The 9,759-nt window shown below is 34.3% G+C and overlaps 1 protein-coding gene across 1 annotated transcript in view; it reads right to left on the reverse strand.

Annotated features, from left to right (window-relative positions):
* Positions 1-9,759, reverse strand: part of LOC107671131 (regulator of G-protein signaling 7-like) — a 61,196-nt gene that overhangs the window by 21,666 nt on the left and 29,771 nt on the right. The gene's annotated exons all lie outside the window — the stretch shown is intronic.

The following is a 9,759-nucleotide window of genomic DNA, read 5'->3' on the forward strand; positions in this document are numbered from 1 at the left end:
GTTTTTTCATCCTGCATCCTGGCAATCACATCCTCCATCTGAACAATAGAGAGAAAGACACATGAGACTAAATTAAAACATATGTGCTTGTAATTCTCCTGCAACACGGGAAAGAAATAAGAATAAAAATGAGTGTCAATATTCCATGAGGTTGAAAATATGATTTTTAATTTATAATATTTTTTTAATAAAAATATTTTCATTGCAAATTTGAATTGCATCCAATGAAGCAAACACCTTTCTTTCTGTTAAAATTCTTATATAATATAATATAATATAATATAATATTTTCTAGATTTAAACACTATGAATTAATGAAATAAAATGTGGTCTCATACTTTTGAACCTTACTGTAATATATAATATAATATAATATAATATAATATAATATAATATAATATAATATAATATAATATAATATAATATAATATAATATAATATAATATAATATAATATAATATAATATAATATAATATAATATAATATAATATAATATAATATAATATAATAATCTATTTTGTTCGCTATATTTAAACACTCCATTCAAATAAAATTTGGGGAGCCAATCGGGGCTCAAACATAATGAATGAATTTCAAAAATATACAGCAAACTGAATAATACAGCCAATCAAAGTGAAGCATGAGGCCACAGAGACCTGAGATGAGAGCCCACAGGACGCTTGTCAGCAGGATCAACCCAGCCTTCAGTGAAAGAAGTAATTGGATATAACAACCCTATTTATTAGATGATGAGAATCCAAGGGTAGAGTGGGACCGATCACGTCACCCGCTCATTGATCCGCTGACATTTGGACTATTCTCAGAGACGCTCTGAATGTCTGAGTAAACAAGGCGAGCAGCGTCGCCAGGGAACTCACACTCTGGACATGTGACCGAGTACTTTACAGCTACCAGTGACATCATTCCAGTGAAGACCACATCGAAATCAGTTCAACAATATGTGCCCTGGAGATACCTGACATATGGAAGTGTGTGTGTATATATATGAGCTTGTACCTGTGAGTGTTTAGATAGACTGAGTGAGAGAAAGAGCATTGTTGCAGTTTCCTCAAGAGGAGGCCCAGTAAACATGTAAAATTACATCAGTGGGCGCTGCACTGAGTGTTTCTTCAGGCTGTAAGCCTTTGGAGAGAATTCTAACAGAAAATGTTGTTAAATTCCCTTGAAAACCGTTATTATGACTCCAGAAATAGCTTTCTTTTTTAAAATCTAGAGATGAAATGCTTTTGATGGCAGTTTCTAACCACCTACAGTGCACACGCACTCACTGAGGGAGGGAGAATCACACATACACTTTGTCGACAATGCAGACCGGGCTGGTGGGCAAACACTGAGGTGCTAATTTAAGGTAATGAGGGATCTGAGCATTCCACTCACTCTCACGACTGTAATAGACACATTTTAGAGAGAAAGACGGAGAGAGAGAGAGATAAAGATAAGCACAGCTCAGCTGTATGGTGCAATGATGTGTGATGATATGAAGTCCCAAAAGCCTCACTGGCATCAGCTGTACTACCACAGCCAATCTGTGGCCTGAAGTTCTTTTAAACTGATGCAGAGATTCATGGGTAAATTTAAACTGTTGGCTTGAACTCCTTATTTAAACTAAAATTAACTTCATTGTTACCAGTCAATTTTACACCAGCAAAATTAACCGTTTATTGAAACTGATTAACTTAGTCATACACCGTGCTGTTGTTTTTGTGAATTAACTATTTGGTTTTAATTAAACACAATATTAGGATTAATGAATCTAATCAGACAAACAAATATCTGCTGACAAAATCTGCTTAATAATATAAAATATACACTACTGTTGAAAAACATTTTTTTCTAGAATACATTAAATTGATCAAATGTGACAGCAAAGACAATTTATATTTAAAATAAATGCTGCTCTTTTAAACTTTCTATTAATCAAAGAATCCCGAAAAAAAAAATATCACGGTTTCCACAAAATATCAAGCAGCACAACCATTTTCAACATTGATAATAATAGGAAATGTTGCTTGAGCATCGGCATATTAGAATGATTTCTGAAGGATCATGTGACACTGAAGACTGGAGTAATGACTGCTAAAAAATCAACTTTGCAATCACAGGAGTAAATTACATTTTCAAATATATTCAAATAGAAAACAAATATTTTAAATTGTAATATTTCACAATATTACTCTTTTTTACTGTATTTTTGATCAAATAAATAAAAAAATAAATGCAGCCTTGATGAGACTTCTTTTAAATATCTTACCAACTTCAGACAGTTAACTATTAGTATTAGCTAATAGTTAATTGACTGTAGTAACAGTTGGGCTGCGCTAATTGTGAATTCAAACATGAAGGTGGTAGCTCAAGCTTGAGTTATTCTACTGTAGTCATAGGATAATCCCTGATTATGGAATATACATATGGGTCAGTGTGCATGATTAATTGACAGTTCTAATATAACAAGCAGCATACCTGAAACATTCACACAGACACTGCCCTCAAAGCAAAATGTCCTCTGGCGGTGTATCTCCAGGGATCACACATCTGGCGGCAGCCAATCACAGAACAGACTGATAAAAGCCAATAAGATCAGTTGCCCAGAAAAGAGATATCAAATGCAAATTTAGTCAAAGACCAAAGCACACTATGTGCACTACAAAACATTTTTGGATATTTTCTGATCATTGAAGTAAACATTAAACACACTAATAAACCATGAGGCTAAAATGCTGGCTAAACAACTAGAAAAAAAAAATAAATAAAACAAATTCACCCCAGAATCTGAATTAAATTGTTTAGAAAGCAACTGAATGCTTTTTTACTTTTTTAATCCTAACTATAAATGTATTCTTTTTTTTGTTTGCAGTGGATTTGAGCAGATAGTAGCTGTCGCAGTGCCTGCAATATACAGTATATACCACTTCACACACTGGGAAATTATGGCCAACTCAATTATTCATTTACTAAATGACTTCAGCTTTGTCACTGACTCATGGCAGACTGTGTCTTGTCCTCACTACAGACACATCTTAAAATATATTATATTAACAGTCCTTGCATACCAAAGTAATTGCCTCCTCATAAAGACATTTCAACATTTATTTTGGGTCTCAACTGCACAGCAATAGCTTGGTCTGGCTTCAAACTTAAAAAGAATAAATAAATAAATAAATAAATAAAAATTGCATCATCCCCAAACGGTTATGTATATAACTGTGATACCATGATACTTCTTTGTTACTGTGTGCTAATACACTAATAATGTAACTGTGGCAACTTGGGACAAAGAAAAGAAAATTCGGATACAAAGCAAAGTATCACAGCAGATATACCAATTGGGGATCACATCAAAGCATCCTTATTCATCAAGCACAAGTGTGCACTTACAAAAAAACAAAAGGCTTCATCCAAAATCTTCCATACCAGCTAATTAACAGAGACAGACACAAAGAAAAACACTCACATGCATAATCAGACTTCCTCTATGTTTAACCCTGCGACCCTGAGCTCTGATATCCCATGTGACACCACTTCTCTCTCTCTGTAGCAGACAGCTGGAGTTCAGAGCGCTGGTGACAGCATAAGTGTCTTTTGATGATTATTTTGCATCAGAGAAGTGAGGAAGTCTTAGTGGTCGGACACAGACAAGGTTAATGCAGGAATGACATGAATTTTAGATCTCTTCTGCTCATTCCCTTCATCCCTCACTCCCTGTCTCTCATTTTGCAGCCACCCCCCTTTCTGTTTCCCAGGCAACCAGGGTGATGATGACATCATATACATATGTCAGCCTAGGAAGAGACAGAAAGAGAAAGATTTAGATGTCTTTAAGTGTATGCGTAAGACAAATTAGAGAAAGGGAAACAGACAAGAACATTAATCATATGTTTTTCCATATGAGTCATTCTACTGTACACTTGTGGCAACAGATGCTGTCACTCACTTTAAGCAGTCAGACTGTAGTGTACGTGCACTACCGTTCAAAGTTCGGAGTCAGATTTTTATAAAATATTATTATTATTTTTTAAAGACATTAATACCTTTTATATAGCAAGGATGCATTAAATTGATCCAAAGTGACAGTAAAGACATTTATAATGTTACAAAGGTTTTCTATTTCAAATAAACACTATTCTTTTGAACAGAACAACTTTTTCAACATTGATGAAAATAAGAAACATTGGTAACACCTTAGATTAGGGAACACATATTCGTTATTAACTTTTTTTTATAGAGTTTTCCCTGAATAAACTCCTAATTTGCTGCTTATTAATAGTTAGTAAGCTAGTTGTTAAGTTTAGGTACAGGGTGGATTAAGGGATCTAAAATACGGTCATGCGGAATAAGGCATTAATATGTGCTTTATAAATACTAATAAACAGCCAATATGCTAGCAATATGCATGCTAATAAGCAACTAATTAATAGCGAGAATTGGTCCTTAAAATAAAGTGTTACCGAAACATTTCTTGATCAGCGAATCAAGCATAATTAGAATGATTTCTGAAGGATGATGTGACACTGGAGTAACGTCTGCTGAAAATTCAGTTAAAGGTAATGTAAATTCTATTTTAAAATATACTAAAAAGAAAATAGCTATTTTAAATTGTCATAATATTTCACAATATTACTGTTTTTACTGTATGCTTATCACCTAAAATGCAGCCTTGGCAAGCAAACAAATCTTACAAACCCCACATTTTTATTCATATAGATAAAAATGTTTTGAAAATCGTATAAGTAATAAAAAAAAATCTTAATAGTATATATGACTGTATAATTACTATTTACAATTGTAATTTCTTAGTCAATGGGAGCAAATATGCATAATTCTTTTCCATAATTCAGCTGAGTGAGGTTTGATGTAAAAAAAACAAACAAACAAACTGTGTTGTGTTTTCTTTTGATACCTAAGTGATAAGTGATAAATTAAATAGAAATAAATTAAAGCCGCACTACTGCAGGTTTTTTTTTTTAGTTAAACGTTAATGTAATCACATTGAGTGAGTACATATTTGATGATGTGATGATTACCGTTAACCATGGGTAAGTGTCAAAATGCAACTGACAAGTAACTTGCAAAATTATGTTTTAACCAAGGAGTGTGATAGAGAGGCTAAAATTCTGTAGCTCAGCTTTAATACAGTAGCTTAATAGTAGGTTACATTTAATTTATTTTTTTTTATTCTGATGGAAATGTCCCATACCTGATTAAACTGTCAGTTGTTTGATTGATCAATTAATCGTATATCGTGTTTTTTGTGCTATATCTTTTATATAGCACAATCCCCATCTCAGCAGTTCAAGCTTTAAGTACCACTTAAAATCCTACAAAGCCCCAGTCGCTACTACAGGCAATGAACTTCACCAAACCCAGTGGCACAGAATGAGTCAGGAGTTGTAGCAACAGAACATCTTTCAAAGTCAACCTACTTTAAAACGTCTGAAGCTGAAGCTGGAGAAGATGCTAAAAAAAAAAAAACACTGAACATCTGCCTCGAACAGACTGACAAACTTCCATTGAGAGGCTTATGTTCAATCAATTGGATATAAACAAAATATTTATTTCTAAGTTTCTAAATCTATTGAATGATTTATTTGTCTGCCACAGTCTAGTATAATGTAAAGAATGTCTTATGTCCTTTTAAAATAAGTTTGCCCTTTACAAAAACACACAACCTTACACTCTATATTTGGCCTTCCATCTTTCGTCTTCCATCTGCGTGAGAGCAGAGACCAAAGGTATGAGTGCCCTTTCACAGAAAAAGCACATGAATATTCAACACAGCATTACGCATAATTGAATATTCAACATCAGAGAGAGCACTGCTCAGTTATTCACTGAGAACATGATGTGGTTCTTAGCATAAGAGAGCACACTATCTGCTAAGAGTGGTGACACACACACACACACACACACACACACACACACCTAAAGTTTCCAACCGATTCAGTGGCTTTGAAGTCTTGCTCCAGTCCTGCTCACAAACACACACACAAAACACTGATTCACTCGCTTACACACCAACACATGCCGTACGCTCACACACAAAAAGGCCACACATTCTGTCATGAGAACACAAATGTGCACAAAACAAACAAACACTCACACACTCGCTATCAAACGGGTAGGAGGACATTAATTCAGTGTTAAACTCGCCTGCAAGCTAAAATCAGACTGTTTATATGACCCTGATCTTTCCAATGTAGCAACCCTTTCATTCTCACACACACATGCACAAACCCATGTACACAAACAAGTAAACACATCCATGATCATGCCATACACATGTCCACTTTCTGCACACAAAAGGGTGTTTTTGAAAAACTATTTTGTAAAAGACCATCCCAAAAGCTACAGCGCATTCTCCATTATGCATAATATAAATCATATTTAGTAAGCTAATGCTTCACCCACACACACACAGCTTGAGGATGGCCTTTAAAGGGTGCTACTGTACTCTCTGTACTCTAACGCTCTCTCTCTCCCACACACACACACACACAAACACAAACACAAGCTTCTGTCAGGGAGTTTTTCCTAACGACGTCCTTTTCTTTGGACTCTTAAAATGCTGATCAGGTAAATGGTGATGTTTCACTTCCAAAAAAGTACCATGATATTAACTTTGGACATTCTACACTTACAAAACAAGTACTAAAAACTACCATGTTCTAGCATGGTATTTTGGACTTGTATCACCTTGCAGTACATGCCATGGTAAATACATTTCAGTACCATGTTATATATCAAAGTACCATGGTATGCTAACTGATACCATTACCGTATCATGGTACCACCAAAGAACTGTAAAGGTATATGTAATGTAATGTTTTTTTTTCTAAATGCCAGAGGCAATACAATTAATTGCTTTGAAGTACCACAAATATACCATGGTTTTTGAACATGGTACTCATACAGTACCATGGAACAGTATGTATAAAATACCATGGTACTAACATCTGGAACATATCGCTCAGGTTTTTCTCCTCAATAACATCCTTGCCTTTAATGGGGTCATATGATGTTGCTAAAAAGAACATTATTTTGTGTATTTGGTGCAATGAAATGTATTTATGCGGTTTAAGGTTAAAAAAACACATTATTTTCCACATACTGTACATTATTGTTTCTCCTCTATGCCCCGCCTTTCTGAAACGCGTCGATTTTTACAAGTAGTTTTGCTTTCACAAGGAAACACACAGCGCCTTCACAACATGGCGGCGGCGGCAACAATACTACAGCGAGAATAAAAGTTACGCCTTCTTTCTTTGTGTGAACATTTGGGCGGTGTTATGCAAATCTTCCCACATCGTGACGTAGACATGTGGGGGTGTGTTAGAACGATCCGTTTTAGGTAGGTGTGGTTGACTCTTAACTTTTATAAAGATTATCTCTTTGGATTTGAGACTTTAGTCTTTGCAACTTTACAGATCTTCTTTATGCACCAAGAGCTTGTAACACTTCAAAGAGAAAGGAAAAATTTAAATCGCATCATATGACCCCTTTAAGCTATGAAGACAAAGTGTCACTTACCATTAACTTTGGACATTGTTTTTTTTTTATTTATTTTTTTATAAAGCACATTTAAAACAACCCAAAGGTTGACCAAAGTGCAGTACAGAAACATTTGAAACAATACATTTAGAAATTACAATCAGCAAAGTAAAATACACACGGTAAAATTCATTCGTTCTTAAACGCCGTAGATAATAAATAAGATTTAAGCTTAGATTTAAAAATAGAGAGAAATTATACCGTTCAATTTGACACTGGTAAGCTGTTCCATGGTAGTACCATGTTTTTTTGGATGTGTACTATAGCAATACCATGCTTTTTGACTAAATGCAAGATGGTAACATGCCATGGTAACAAACGCCATGGTATTGAATCTGAATATGGTAATCATTCAATAACAATTACCATTTACCATCTGGTAACAACACCCTTAGTAGTTTTTCCTAACAACGTCCTCATCTTTGTGTTCTAATATTTATGAATAGGTAAAATATAATTTGCAATACTATTGTATTTATTTAAGGTAGCACCACGTGAATACCATGAGATACTGTATGTATATCAAAGTACCATCTGATTATGTGGTACCACTAAAGCCTCTCTCTCACACATAGAAACACACAAACATACAATAAATGGTGAAGAAAATACAGAAATACAAGCAAACAAAGCTGCAATTCTCAACAATTAGCCAATTATCTCACTTCATCTGTAGTTTTCACATAAACCTCCTCATTTTTGTCGTACTGGTTATATATCACACTACTGAAAGAGTTCAGCGCTCCAGTAAAACCCTGCACTCAGCCTCAATCTAATAATTAGTTATATTAAAATTTGTAACAGGTTTTATGTAATATGTTTGGCTGAAATAATCATCATCTCTGGAGGTGGAACCGTGTGCTAAGGAATTAAGGCCAAGCGCAGACAGACTTAAAGGGCAGCCCTATTCATCCCTTCCTCGTTCTCTGTTTTGCGTATTTTTGTGTACATGTGCTTGTGAATTTGCGTTTTTCTGTGATTGCATATGTGTGTGTGTGTGTTTTTATGAGAGCATGTGTGGGAGGGATTTTAGTGGGTGTTCTGACTCAGCTCTGAAAGAATACGATTCCGCAGAAAATTAATCGGACCACCCACCTGCTGCTTTTTACCAAACATTTTCACACATACACACAAATACAAACACACACAAACGCACATGCACACTAATTTAGAGCGCTGAAATAAATATGTCTCATAATAACCTGCTTTAGTGTATTTCTCCACAGCACTTAGCTGACATTCAGCATTTGAGGATAATCACAACAACACCATGCACTAAAAAACCTCTAGACCACATAACTTTGAACACTATAAGAACATGTGAAACACTGTATTAGGTCTGTCAAAGAAGTACATTTATTTCACATTAACAAAATAAATAAAATAATTCTGCTTTCTACAGGTCAGAAATCTGGATGGAAACCATAACTTTGTTCCTTTTCAAAATTCTACATCAAACATGGGTAGAAAAAATAGACAGTGTCAGCTTAATATAAAGTAAATATTTTCCATCTATCTATCTATCTATCTATCTATCTACAAAATATATAATATTTCTTAGTATTTTGGCTGTGGATATTTATTGCTAATATGTGACCCTGGACCACAAAACCAGTCTTAAGTCGCTGGGGTATATTTGTAGCAATAGCCAAAAATACATTGTATGGGTCAAAATTATTGATTCTCATAATAACCTGCTTTAGTGTATTTCTCCACAGCACTTAGCTGACATTCAGCATTTGAGGATAATCACAACAACACCATGCACTAAAAAACCTCTAGACCACATAACTTTGAACACTATAAGAACATGTGAAACACTGTATTAGGTCTGTCAAAGAAGTACATTTATTTCACATTAACAAAATAAATAAAATAATTCTGCTTTCTACAGGTCAGAAATCTGGATGGAAACCATAACTTTGTTCCTTTTCAAAATTCTACATCAAACATGGGTAGAAAAAATAGACAGTGTCAGCTTAATATAAAGTAAATATTTTCCATCTATCTATCTATCTATCTATCTACAAAATATATAATATTTCTTAGTATTTTGGCCGTGGATATTTATTGCTAATATGTGACCCTGGACCACAAAACCAGTCTTAAGTGTCAATTTTTAGAAATTGAGATTTATACATCATCTGAAAGCTGAATAAATAAGCTTTCCATTGATGTATGGTTTGTTAGGAT

The sequence above is a fragment of the Sinocyclocheilus anshuiensis genome, unplaced genomic scaffold (genome assembly GCF_001515605.1).
Source record: "Sinocyclocheilus anshuiensis isolate Anshui unplaced genomic scaffold, SAMN03320099.WGS_v1.1 scaffold861, whole genome shotgun sequence".
NCBI lineage: Eukaryota > Metazoa > Chordata > Actinopteri > Cypriniformes > Cyprinidae > Sinocyclocheilus > Sinocyclocheilus anshuiensis.